The sequence below is a fragment of the Delphinapterus leucas genome, chromosome 11 (genome assembly GCF_059928025.1).
Source record: "Delphinapterus leucas isolate spDelLeu-1000000601 "Yukka" chromosome 11, BTC_Dleu_Yukka2, whole genome shotgun sequence".
Classification (NCBI taxonomy): domain Eukaryota; kingdom Metazoa; phylum Chordata; class Mammalia; order Artiodactyla; family Monodontidae; genus Delphinapterus; species Delphinapterus leucas.
The window spans coordinates 89732241-89744607 of record NC_143139.1 but is presented as its reverse complement, the minus strand read 5'-3'; positions in this window follow the sequence as shown (position 1 = coordinate 89744607).

Sequence of the window (12367 nt, the reverse complement as noted above, 5' to 3'; positions counted from 1 at the left end):
CAGAAATCTTGTTTCTTTCACTAAAACATCTCAATATTAAAAATATTTTAGTGAAGACAATGTGATGAAATATGCTTTATTACTTTTGGAAATTATAGTTTGTTATAATGTGATACAACACTTTGAAGATTTGGCTCAAAATCCAGTTTATTTTATTTTATTTTATTTTATTTATTTATTTTTGGCTGTGTTGCCTCTTTGTTTCTGTGCGAGGGCTTTCTCTAGTTGTGGCAAGCAGGGGCCACTCTTCATCGCGGTGCGCGGGCCTCTCACCATCGTGGCCTCTTGTTACGGAGCACAGGCTCCAGACGCGCAGGCTCAGTAGTTGTGGCTCATGGGCCTAGTTGCTCTGCGGCATGTGGGATCTTCCCAGACCAGGGCTCGAACCCGTGTCCCCTGCATTAGCAGGCAGATTCTCAACCACAGCGCCACCAGGGAAGCCCCAAATCCAGTTTATTTTGATGTTTGATTTTAATGGTCATCATAGCTGAAAATTATAAACCCAAATAGTACAGAGTTCAGATAGAAGAATTGTGTCATTGGCTGGGCTGATTAAATCATAGTAATTATTTTTCAATTATGCAAAGGTTTTAGTTCATATCTGACAAGTATATTTTTATAATCCCTCAGATTCACCACTTTTCCTACAAAATGGGAGGTACTGCATTGCTATATGTGTGTGTGTGTGTCTCTCTGTCTCTATGTATTATATAATAAATAAAATAATATATAATATGTATATAATATTTATTATATTTATATTTAATGTTTACATATTTATCATACACTTCATATTTTTAGAACAGTTTTAGGTACATAGCAATTTAGTAGACATTAGAGAGTCCCCATAGAACCCTATTCCTTACCTGCACTGCTTCCCCCATAATCAACATCCCATACCAGGGTGATAGATTTATTACAATTAACCTACATTAACCCATTACTATCACCCAAAGTCCATAGTTTACATTAAGGTTCACTCTTGGTGTACATTCCATGTGTTTTGACAAATGTGTAACATGTATCCACCAACAATGTATCACATAGAATGGTTTCAGTACTCTAAAAATCCTGTGTGATCCCCTATTCATCCTTTTCTCCCCCAACTCCTGGCAACCATTGGTCTTCTATGGTTTCCATACTTTTGACTTCTACATAATGTCATATACTTGGAATCATACAGTATGCAGACTTTTCAGATTGGTTACTTTCACTTAGTAATATGCATTTAAGGTTCACATCTTTTCATGGCATGATATCTCATTTCTTTTTAGGGCTGAATAACATCTCATTGTATGAATGTACCATATTTTGTTTATCCATCTGCTTACTGAAGGACATTTTGGTTGCTTCCAAATTTTGGCAATTATGAATAAAGCTGCTGTAAATATCTGTGTTCAGGTTTTTGTTCAGATATGAGTTTTCAACTCTTTTGGGTAAACACCAAGGAACACATTGTCAGATTGACTAGAATTGGACACACCAGTATCAATTAATATTTTTCTTAAAAAAGATACAGTTGTCTACATATAGAAATATTTATAGATACTATATATAAGGCAATTAGTAGACACACACATATTTTTCTCATTCTGTTGGCTGAGTGGACCTGGAAACAAAGTCACCTCAGTAGCAATGAGACTACCTTGCACCCAGATCTTGGTTTTTAATAACATTTTCTAATAAAAGGAACCAGTGCTCTTAGAGAAGTGGCTGATTCTAAGACTGGGGCAGTGAATTTACAAGATGACCCTGGGGCATCTTGTAGTTCCAGAAAAATAAGAAAGTGCTTTTTTTTTTTTCCATAAAAGTACAGTGATGGAGGATGTAAAAGGGACATGGGAGCATATTGAAAGGGCTCCCAAAGGAAAACCTGGAACAATTTGAACAACAAAATAAGATAATAATTTTACTCGAAGTATAAAATAAAAATGTATGAACGCACACTGATGTAATAAATTAATGAATAGGTAAGTGAGGGAGAAGAGATACATCACCCACACAGAAGAACTCCAAATAACTTACACAGATAAGCCACCCTCAAGGAGTTGGAGCATCTCTCCACTCCTTAAGTGTGGACCATACATGGTGATTTCCTTCCAAAAAGCACAGTATGCAAAGAGGGAAAAAAGAATACAGGGGAGAAACCTGACAAACACTGCCTTTACCAGATGATCAAGGTTAACATCTTGAAGTGAGAATTCATGATGCTAGTATGTACCCTTGATATGATGTAATGAGAATGGCGTTTTACCTCTGGTTTTCCTCCCAGGAACTCATCATCCCAGTCAAAACATGAGAAAAACATCAGAAAATCAATTGAGAGGCAGTCTACAAAATACTACCAAGGTCATTTCAAAAACAAGGAAATTCGGAGAAACTTCACAGCCAAGAGGAGCCTAGGAAGACATTATATAAATATTATGTAAATATAAATATAATGTGATGTCCTGGATGTATCCTGGACCAGAAGAGGCATATTAGGTAAAAACTAAGGAAATCTCAGTGAAGTAATGACTTTAGTTAATGATAATGGATCAATATTTGTTCACGAATTGTGATAAATATACCTTAGTAACGTAAGATGTCAATAATAAGGGAAAGTGGGTGCAGGGCATATGAGAACTCTGTACCATTTTCTTAATTTTTCTGTAAATCCAAAACAATTCTAAAACTAAAAAGTTATTTAAAAATTTTAATTGATATTAACAAATTGCTCCATTAAAATGCAACAATATATACTTCCACCACCATTGTGTGAAAGTCTGTTTCTCTGTACCCTTGACAAAAGTGAATATTATCAATCCTTCTAATATTTGTACACTTGAAAGGTGGCAAATGATATCTCATTGTTTAAATTTGCATTTTTTAATTATGAAAGAGATTTAGCTTCCCTCTTCTCATTGATTGGCCATTTATAGTTCTTTTTCTACAACTGTATGTTGCTATCTTTGCTCATTTTTCAAACTGGGTCATTGGTGTTTTTCCTGTGTAGAGCTTTTGGTATGGTTAAAAAAATAATCCTTTTCTTTAATAGGTTTGCAATTTTTTGCAGATTGTTTTCTTTTGACATTCTTTCATTTTTAAAAATATGCAGAAAATTTAAACATTTTTGGTAATCAAATCTCTCTTAATTTACAATTTCAGAGTTTCATCACACTTCTATTTTATTCTCAAACTAAGTCTTCAGAGGCTTGATTACCCTACATGGGTCCCTTCAAGCTAGTCCCTAATTATTTTAGGTGTTCTTGAAAGGATGTCTCACATGGGTTCACAATCCACTGTCAGTTGAAATCCCTCCTGGGCTTTACTCTTGTTCTTCTGCTGCCATGCCACTTGTTTTCTGAAGCCACATGGAAACAGGTGCTACGTCAACCCTGGAGACACTAATCCCCAAACCAAGAGTGCTGTCCTTCCATCATGTCAGGTTCCAGTCCTCAGGATGTCGGAATAGGTCAGTTCAGTGCAAATACATTTTAAAATTTGTTTCCTCTATATCTCTGATAACTCACCAGTTACTCTTAATATCCTTTGCTGATTTCTCCTAACTTCCTGGTGATTAAATGCCAGTTTTATGCTGCAGGACCCAGACCTTGACCTCCTCTCTAGCAACAATCATTTCTTGGATGATCTCAGTTCATTTCATTTCAGGCTTTAGCTAGTGTTTCCCAGTGGTACACATTTCCAGCTGTAAATCTACTCTGGACCTCCTCTCTCCTCTCCGGACTCATATATCCAAGCCTAGTCAGCCTTTCCACTCATTTAGTTAATAATCATTTCAAGGGTCACGTGTCCAAAATTGAATTCCTGACCTTTGCCCCCAGTCTTCAACACCCCAGTAACCGGGAACTCCATTATTCCGGCTACTCAGGCCAAATGGTCGGAGTCATTCCTTACACTTCATCCCATACCTCATATCCAATATGTCTGGAAATTCAGTTCGCTCTGACTTCACAATATATCCACAATCCAAACATTTTCCAATACTCCTACTCATAAGACCTAGGTCACAGTCACCATCGCCTCTCTCCTGGAATATGCTGACGCCTCCGAATTGGTCCTCCCACTTCAGGCTTTGTCCGCATCATCTATTCTCTATACAGCTACCAGAGAGATGCTTTTAAAACATGTCAGAATATCTCACTTCTCAGCCTAAAACCCTCAAAATGGCTTCCCCTAGCACTCATGAAAACCCCAAACCTTACAATTGGCCTCAGGTCCTAAATGTTTCTGGCCCCCTGCTTTCTCCCTGAGCCCTCCGCACACGGGGCTCTTTGCTGTTCCTTGAATACACTAAGTGTGCATCCACATCACGGCCCGGGCCCTGGCTGTTTCCTCCACCAGAACACTCTTCCCCCAGATAACCACGCGACTCACTCTCACCTCATTGGGTTCTCTGCTCATATGACGTTTCTCCGTAGAGGTCTCCTCCAAACACCCTAAAATGACAACTCCCCTCACTCTCTTGTCATCCTGTTACTTGCTTTATTTTCCACCTTTGCACTTGTTGCCAGCTGACATACTATTGTTGTTTATTTGTTTATTGTATAACTCCCCCCACTAGAGTATAAACTCTGTGTGGAAGAGATACTTTATTATTTCACTAGTTATATCCCTAGCAAAAAGAATAATGCCTGGGGCTTAGTATATAGTCACAGATATTGGTTGAATAAGTGAATACATCCCATTATGTGCCTGGCAGCCAATGTGACATAGCCCCCGAACCCTAGATCTGATCCTGATCTCACCTCTTTCCCTTTTTCCTCCTAAGCTGTGGCCATATTTATTTTCCCTGGTGTTTCAGAGACCAGCACATTGGGCCACTTCCTGTTTTCCTGATGAATAGAATTGAATTCTAAGGGCCTTGCAAACTGGAGAGGGGACCAGAAGGAGAGCAGAATAGGATCTCTGGGAGCAATTACACAGTATGACGTCAGGGCGCGTGAGCAAAAGCACAAAGTAGAGACGGCTAATGAGTACCTTGTGCCAGATCTATAGTCAACATGGATGCAGAGATAAGTGAACACAACTCATTTTTCTGTGCCCTTTTTCCTTCCACAGGATCTCATTTTCTCTACTGGTTTCCAATTCCTAGCCACTCTTGGAAAAGGAAGTAGGGTAACGTGGTGGAAAGAGTCCTAGATTCTTAGAAAGGCTTGGGTTAGAATCCTGCCTCTGATACTGAGAGCTGAATGAACTTGGACACATCATTTAATCTTTGGAAATGTCACTTTCCTCATTCGTAAAAGGCAGCTAACAATGACTACCTCAAAAGGTAGGAAAAAACCTTAATATCCCAAACCCAACATAAAACAAGAACTTAGTAATGTAAATTGAACCTATCAAGTTGGCAGGAAGTGATCAACCTTATATATGACCTGACATCTGTCTGGCTTTATTTATAGCATCCACTGATGGAATTTGGTGTGTTTGTCTTTCTTTTAGACTCTTTCCCACTCCTTTCTTCCTTGAATATCCTCTTGTCTGATTCTCTGGACCCATGAATTTTTACATCAATCTGATTCCTCTATGCACAAGACGGTGAACTCTAAGTTTTAGAACAAAGAGAAACAGAAGAGAAGGTAGTTGGGTATTTTTATCTGGAGAAGTAGAGGAACCAGTTCTCTCTCTCTCTCTCTCTCTCTCTCTCTCTCTCTCTCTCTCACACACACACACACACACACACACACATTGCCCACGGTGATGGAAAGGAAGATATTTCCATATCCCTGCCCCCACACTGCCGGCTACAAAAGCAGAGCTGCGTAATAGAGCCCTGGGACGCCCCCTAAATGCATCTCCCCTGGTGTGATATCAGCAGGTTCCATCATTAGGAAGCAGCAAGGGCAGGTGAGGGTTTAGAATAACATAAGCCCCTGGGGCATGCAGAGCTGCCTTGATGAGAACAGGTTGGGGCGCCCTCAGGAGCTCTGGTTTCTGACCCACGGGAGGAAAAAGAGGCTTCAAGAATTAGAACTAAACTTGAATTCTGGAAGGAGGAACTGTCGCCAGCACCAGTGAGAGTTATCCCAGGAGTGACATACTTGAAAACATCAGAGAAATTAAAAGCCACCTCCAGGATGTGTTTGTCTGAGCTGCTACTGCTATTTCCTTGGGCTCCCCTCTAAGTTCCAATGCACTGCAGAATAATTCTCACCTTGATTAAGACAAATTTTTCTTCCCAGCATGGTGTCCTCAAAAGGACACCTTTTAGGGCCATAAAACTCTGAATTCCATCTCTGCCAGTCAGTAGTGGTTGGCTTCAGGAAAGTTACATAACATCTCTGAGCTTCAGTTTCCTATCTATAAATTGAGAGTAACAACATTTGTCTCTCAGCGTTGTTTGAAGTATCAAATGAGAGAGCATATGTGTAATATGAATATGGTGTTGTCAATCATTTCTCATTTGCATGGAATGTTTCCATGTGGCAAAGCCCTTGTCTCTTTCCCAGTTCTCTGGAGATTTTCTTAAGGAGGGGTATAAATGTTAACCGAAGGGATGTGACTTACATCCTATCATTGGTGCTCCCTGCCCGTATTATTCCTCCCATTTTTCCACCTCACCAAGATCTGTCCTCACCTCCTTTTCTCTTCGGAAAGAGAATATGGTCACCCATGGACTACTCTGCCTAGCTTGTCTTCCAAGAGCTGGTGTCTTTGAACTGTCTTGTACTTTTCACCTCTGCTATCAACCAGGGAGGCCCAAGTATCCTATCCTTATAAATAAAGGACACAGAGTATGCAGGAATGCATACTTCTCTGCTTTAACCCTTTCTTAATCCTTTCTTCATATAGTCATGACAGTGTTTCGTTAAAAATTCCTAAGGATTTCACTCCTCTGCTAGAACGCTCAGGTGGCTTCCTGTCTCAAGAAGAGGTACAGGCCTTTACAATGACCTGCAAGCCCTTCCTATGTCCTTCCCTCTGGTTTTCAGGTTTCTTCTCTAAGCTGAGAAGCAGCTAAGAGTGCTAAGGTGTGTCGTTCCTTCATTCTTCACTCTAGGTGAGCACCAGAATAACCTTCCTAAGTAACCAGTCTTCGTCCTTCACTTTTGTCTTAAAATGGTTTACCAACTTATGTTTGTTTATTGGGGAACACTGAAGAAATTAATCGAATTCATGAGCTCTGTAGTCAGGCTCCACCCCCTTGGGATCTGTGTAACCCTAGGAAACTAAATCCCATTTTGCCCATTTTATTTATAAAATGAGGATGATAAGAATACCGTCTGTAAAATCTCCAGTACACTGCCTACCAACTAGTAACTAATAAATAACTGACAACTAGTTTTGCTGAATTATATGGCAGAACCCAGACTCCTATTGTATCAGGTAAGACCCTTTTTAATAACATCTAAACCTACCTAACTTTTAGATGTATCTTGTCTCTCTGTCCTAATGGATAGTGCTTTCAAGCTGTATTTAATTTTTCATTGTTACCTAAAGAAATTATGTGTTTTCATAACTGCCTTGCCTTGGTCTCCATTTCTACCTGGCAAGGACCCACTCAATCTTCAAGACCCAGTTCAAAAACTGGGTCAGATAGTAGACTGAATTCACCTGCTTTTTATACCTTTTGCATAAAAATCCCTTTGGATGATAGAAAAGGTATTATAAAAGACAGTAAATACTGAACAGCACTGGAAAATGTTAAAGGATGCCATCAGTGGGCCACTTTTGATGTATATTTAAAATATAGAAAGAAGTCAGAATATCTCTACTTCTGACTATCTGAGAAACTTTTAGAAAAACTCCTGAATAAAAAAAAAATACTTGGAAATGATGGATAAAATATTATAAGCGTTCTTTTAAATGCATAGCTGAGCTTCTGAGAAAGAAGGATAAATCTCCAGGGATCTGAAACAGAGGAAGATGTGAAAATTCAAGTTGTAAGCTGCCACCCATGTGGAGTCGATCCTGGGAGCATTTGCTATGCTTATTAACCAAGAGGTTTGAGTTTTAGTGGCTGTCACAGAAGAAAACAAGGTCTTTGTTTTCTTCTTGCAACTGAAACTCTGCACAAACCTGGAACCCTCAAGAGGCTACACTGTGGGTAAATAGTGTGTTAGGAAAAAAATATCTCCTGTAACAAAGGAGACTGCAAGGGTAAGCACCTGTTGCAGCATGGGCTTCGGGAGGGAAAACATCTCGCTGTATATTTATACTCCTGGGCTGCCCATTAGGAGGAATTGAGGTTCTGAGACACCCCAAGCACATCAGGGTCCCTCTCAATAACAAATAAAAATCTCTCAGGAAAGAAATGCCTTCAATTTAAGCTTCACAGGGTTTTGAAAGCTGGAGATGTACTGAAGAAGATAGCCAAGTTCAAGAAGGAAAGCATGAGAAAATCAAATCAGAGAGAAAGATGCAGCAGAAAGAATAAACACCAGAATTAGAACCACAATAACCTCAGCAAATAGAATTATTTGATTCAGAATATATATATACACATAGAAAAGTAAAAGCTGAATTGAAAATAGACGAAATGAACAATATACAATAAAAAATACAAAGTAGGGTTGACAAAGAACAAAACAGATCTTCTTATAAATAAGATATACTTTTCCCATATAGGCCATTACAGAGTACTGAGTAAAGTTCCCTGTGCTATACAGTAAGTCCTTATTAGTTATCTATTTTATATATAGTAGAGTGTATATGTCAAAAAATCTAAATTGAGTGGATACATGTATATGTATATCTGATTCACTTTGCTGTACACCTGAAACTAACACAACAATTTAAATCAACCATACTCCAATAAAAAATAAAAAAGATATACTTATTGTTATTAGCAGTTTAGTAAATGGTTTTAAAAAGAGAATAGACAAATTTTTGAAATGGAATAAATATTAGGAGATTTTCAGAATGCAACCCAGAGAGTAAAAGAGAGAGAACACGTAAGGCATAGAGAGTAAATAGAAATTTACAAGACATATTGAATCAGATTTCTAGGGAAGAAATTGAGAGAATGGAGCATGTGGCAACTGTTGAAGATATAAAGGGTAAAATTTTCCATAACTGATAAAGGAATCATGTTTTCAGATTTAGGAAACAATGAATACCAATCAGGATAAATTTTTTTAAAATCCACATCTGAACACATTGTTATAATACTGAAGAACACAAAAATAGAGGAAATTTGCTAAAGCAGGAAAAAAGGAAAGACAGAGAAAAATAGCTTCAATTTAAAATTAATAGCTTATTATTTACCAGGATAAAAAGAGTCAGTTTATTACTAAAAGTTCCTTACTAACGAATGTCAGAAAGACATACGTCAGGAAGAAGAAACTTGGGTCCAGAGGAAGGACTTAGATACGAGAAGGAGTAGTGAGCAATTTAACAGATAAATGTGGTAGAGAATTTTAGAAGTATTATCTATATGAAACAATGATAATAATAACAACAACTAACTTGGAAGTGTATTAAAGGCAACTTGGAAATAACAATATACTGGATAATAATAAAAATAATATACTCATATGATAGCGAAATTCTTCTAAGTTCCTTGTATAATTCTGTAGGAGATTGTACAGTTAATTAAATTTTAATGATTAATACAAAGAGAATAGCAACAGTGTGTAACTAAGAAAAAACAAACAAACAAACAAAAAACTATTTGATAAATTAAAAACAAGTCAGGACATACATATACTACCAAATGTAAAACAGCTAGTGGGAAGCAGCCGCATAGCACAGAGAGATCAGCTCGGTGCTTTGTGACCACCTAGAGGGGTGGGATAGGGAGGGTGGGAGGGAGACACAAGTGGGAGGGGATATGGGGATATATGTATACATACAGCTGATTCACTTTGTTATACAGCAGAAATTAACACAATATTGTAAAGCAATTATAGTCCAATAAAGATGTTTAAAAAAAAAGAAGTCAGGAAAAGAGAAAAATAACTATAAAATAGATAAAACAGAAAGCAAAGTAGATGTAATTTCACATATATATGAATATACAAATATATAATATTTATATACTATGTATATACTGTATCTATATACAAGATATTTACATTATTGTATATAAGATAATCATGTGTAGTATTATATACACATGTAAATATATATATATAGGATTTTTATAACTTGGTGTCATGGGTGGAATTGTGTCTCCCCACTCCCCAAATTCATATGTTAAAGTACTAATCCTTAGTACCTCAAAATGTGATCTTATTTGGAAATAGGGTCATTGCAGGTGTAAATAGTTAAGGTGAGGTCACCCAGAAGTAGAGCAGACCCCACATCCAATATGACTGGTGTTCTTAGAAAAAGGGTAAATATGGACTCAGAGACACACACACAGGGAGCACACATGTGAAGGTTAAGGCAGAAATCAAGGTAATGCTTCTGTAAGCCAAGGACTGCCAAAAATTGTCTTCAAGTAACCAGAAGCTAGGGTAGAGGCATGGAACAGACTCTTCTTCACAGACCTCAGAAAGAACAAAAGCTGCTGACACCTCGTCTCAGACTTCTAGCCTTCAGAACTGTGAGACTATAAATTTCTATATTTAAGTCATCCAGTTTATGGTACTTTTTATGGTACAGTTATAGCAGCCTTAACAAACTAATGCACTCAGTTACATGTGTTTTGCAAGAGATGTGTATTTAAAAGATAAGTGCAAACAAAGGTTGAAAGTAAAATAATTAGAATAAAGATGTATCAGGGTAAATTCTGGAAAAAAGAAAATTTGTACATTATAGTAATATCAGAATTTTAAAAATAACCTTAAAACCAAAGCTTTGTGGTAATAAAAAGGATCACTATGTGATGATAAAAAATAAACTGGGAGGGCTTCCCTGGTGGCGCAGTGGTTGAGGGTCCGCCGATGCAGGGGTCGCGGGTTCGTGCCCCGGTCTGGGAGGATCCCACATGCCGCGGAGCGGCTGGGCCCGTGAGCCATGGCCGCTGAGCCTGCGCGTCTGGAGCCTGTGCTCCACAACGGGAGAGGCCACAACAGTGAGAGGCCCACGTACCGCAAAACAAAAACAAAAACAAACAAAAATAAACTGGAAGAATTTGATAATTCCAAAATTGTATGCATGTTACATAGCTACATGCATATTACATACATGTACATATATACATACATACATAATTTATGACAGAAAAATAAACAGAATTCAAACTTAAATTGAAAAAAATCAAATTATAGTGAACAAGAGGAGGATATTTTAATACACCGTTCTTGGTATTCCAAGAAAAGGCAGACAAAAAAGCTGAGTATATAAAAGAATAGTACAACACCATTGACAAATAATTTGAGCAACATAATTGACAAGCTTGATCTAAGAGTACTGAGACCCTTGACGCCAACTCAAAGAATATACATTCTTCTTGAGCATATAGTCAATATTTATAAAAATTAATAACTACCAGATCATAAGGCTAGTCTCAACAAATTTCCAAAAATTATTATCACATGCATCACATTTCTTAATGCAATGCAGTTTAAATTAGAAAATTTTAAAAGTTAAGTATTTCAAGAAAGAGCAAGGACTAGAACAATGTACATAATACGTATCACACTTTATGGGATACAAATGAAGTCACAATTAGAACAAAACTCATGTTTTATAAAAATTGTGCTAAAAATCTGAAAATTGATGAGATAAAAATTCACCTAAGAATTTAGAGTAAGATAAAATGGGATTAAAACAAAGAAAATCAAATAGGGGGATAACAAAGATAAGAACATATAACAATAAATAGAAAAAAAAATTAAAATGGACAGGAAATAATGCTAATAGTTTTTTTTAGACTAATAAAACAGATAAACTAATAAAATAGATAACCTGGCATGATTTGTCATACAAACAAGAAATAAGGGCTAAATAAATAACATGAGGATGGAGTAGAAAAGAGAGACAGCGAGTGAAGATTCAAAAGATAAGTGAAAGAATGCTATTTTAAAATAGCTTTTTAAATTTTATTACATGGACAACTTCCTAAGCACAAAGAAAACATAGCTTACTAAAACTAACACAAAGGAAAAAAATCAGAATAGACCAATATCATTAAGGAAATTGAATATGAGTTTAAAAAAAATACCACCATAAACAGATTTACAGGTGAGTTCTACGAAAAAAATTAAGAAACAGAATTCCAATATTATGGAAATTATCATAGACAAATCAAAGAGTATTTAGACAACACTATAGTTTTACTATATATGACTAATAAGACTTTTATACCAATACCCAACAATGATTCTTTGAAAATAAAACGACAGGTTTATCACAGTTATGAACTTAGAGGCCAAAAATTATCAAAATATCTTAGCAATCTTGATAAAGTTGGGTTTACCCCAGAATGCATGAACTTAATATTAGATAATTATTGAAATTCACCATATTTAGAGAT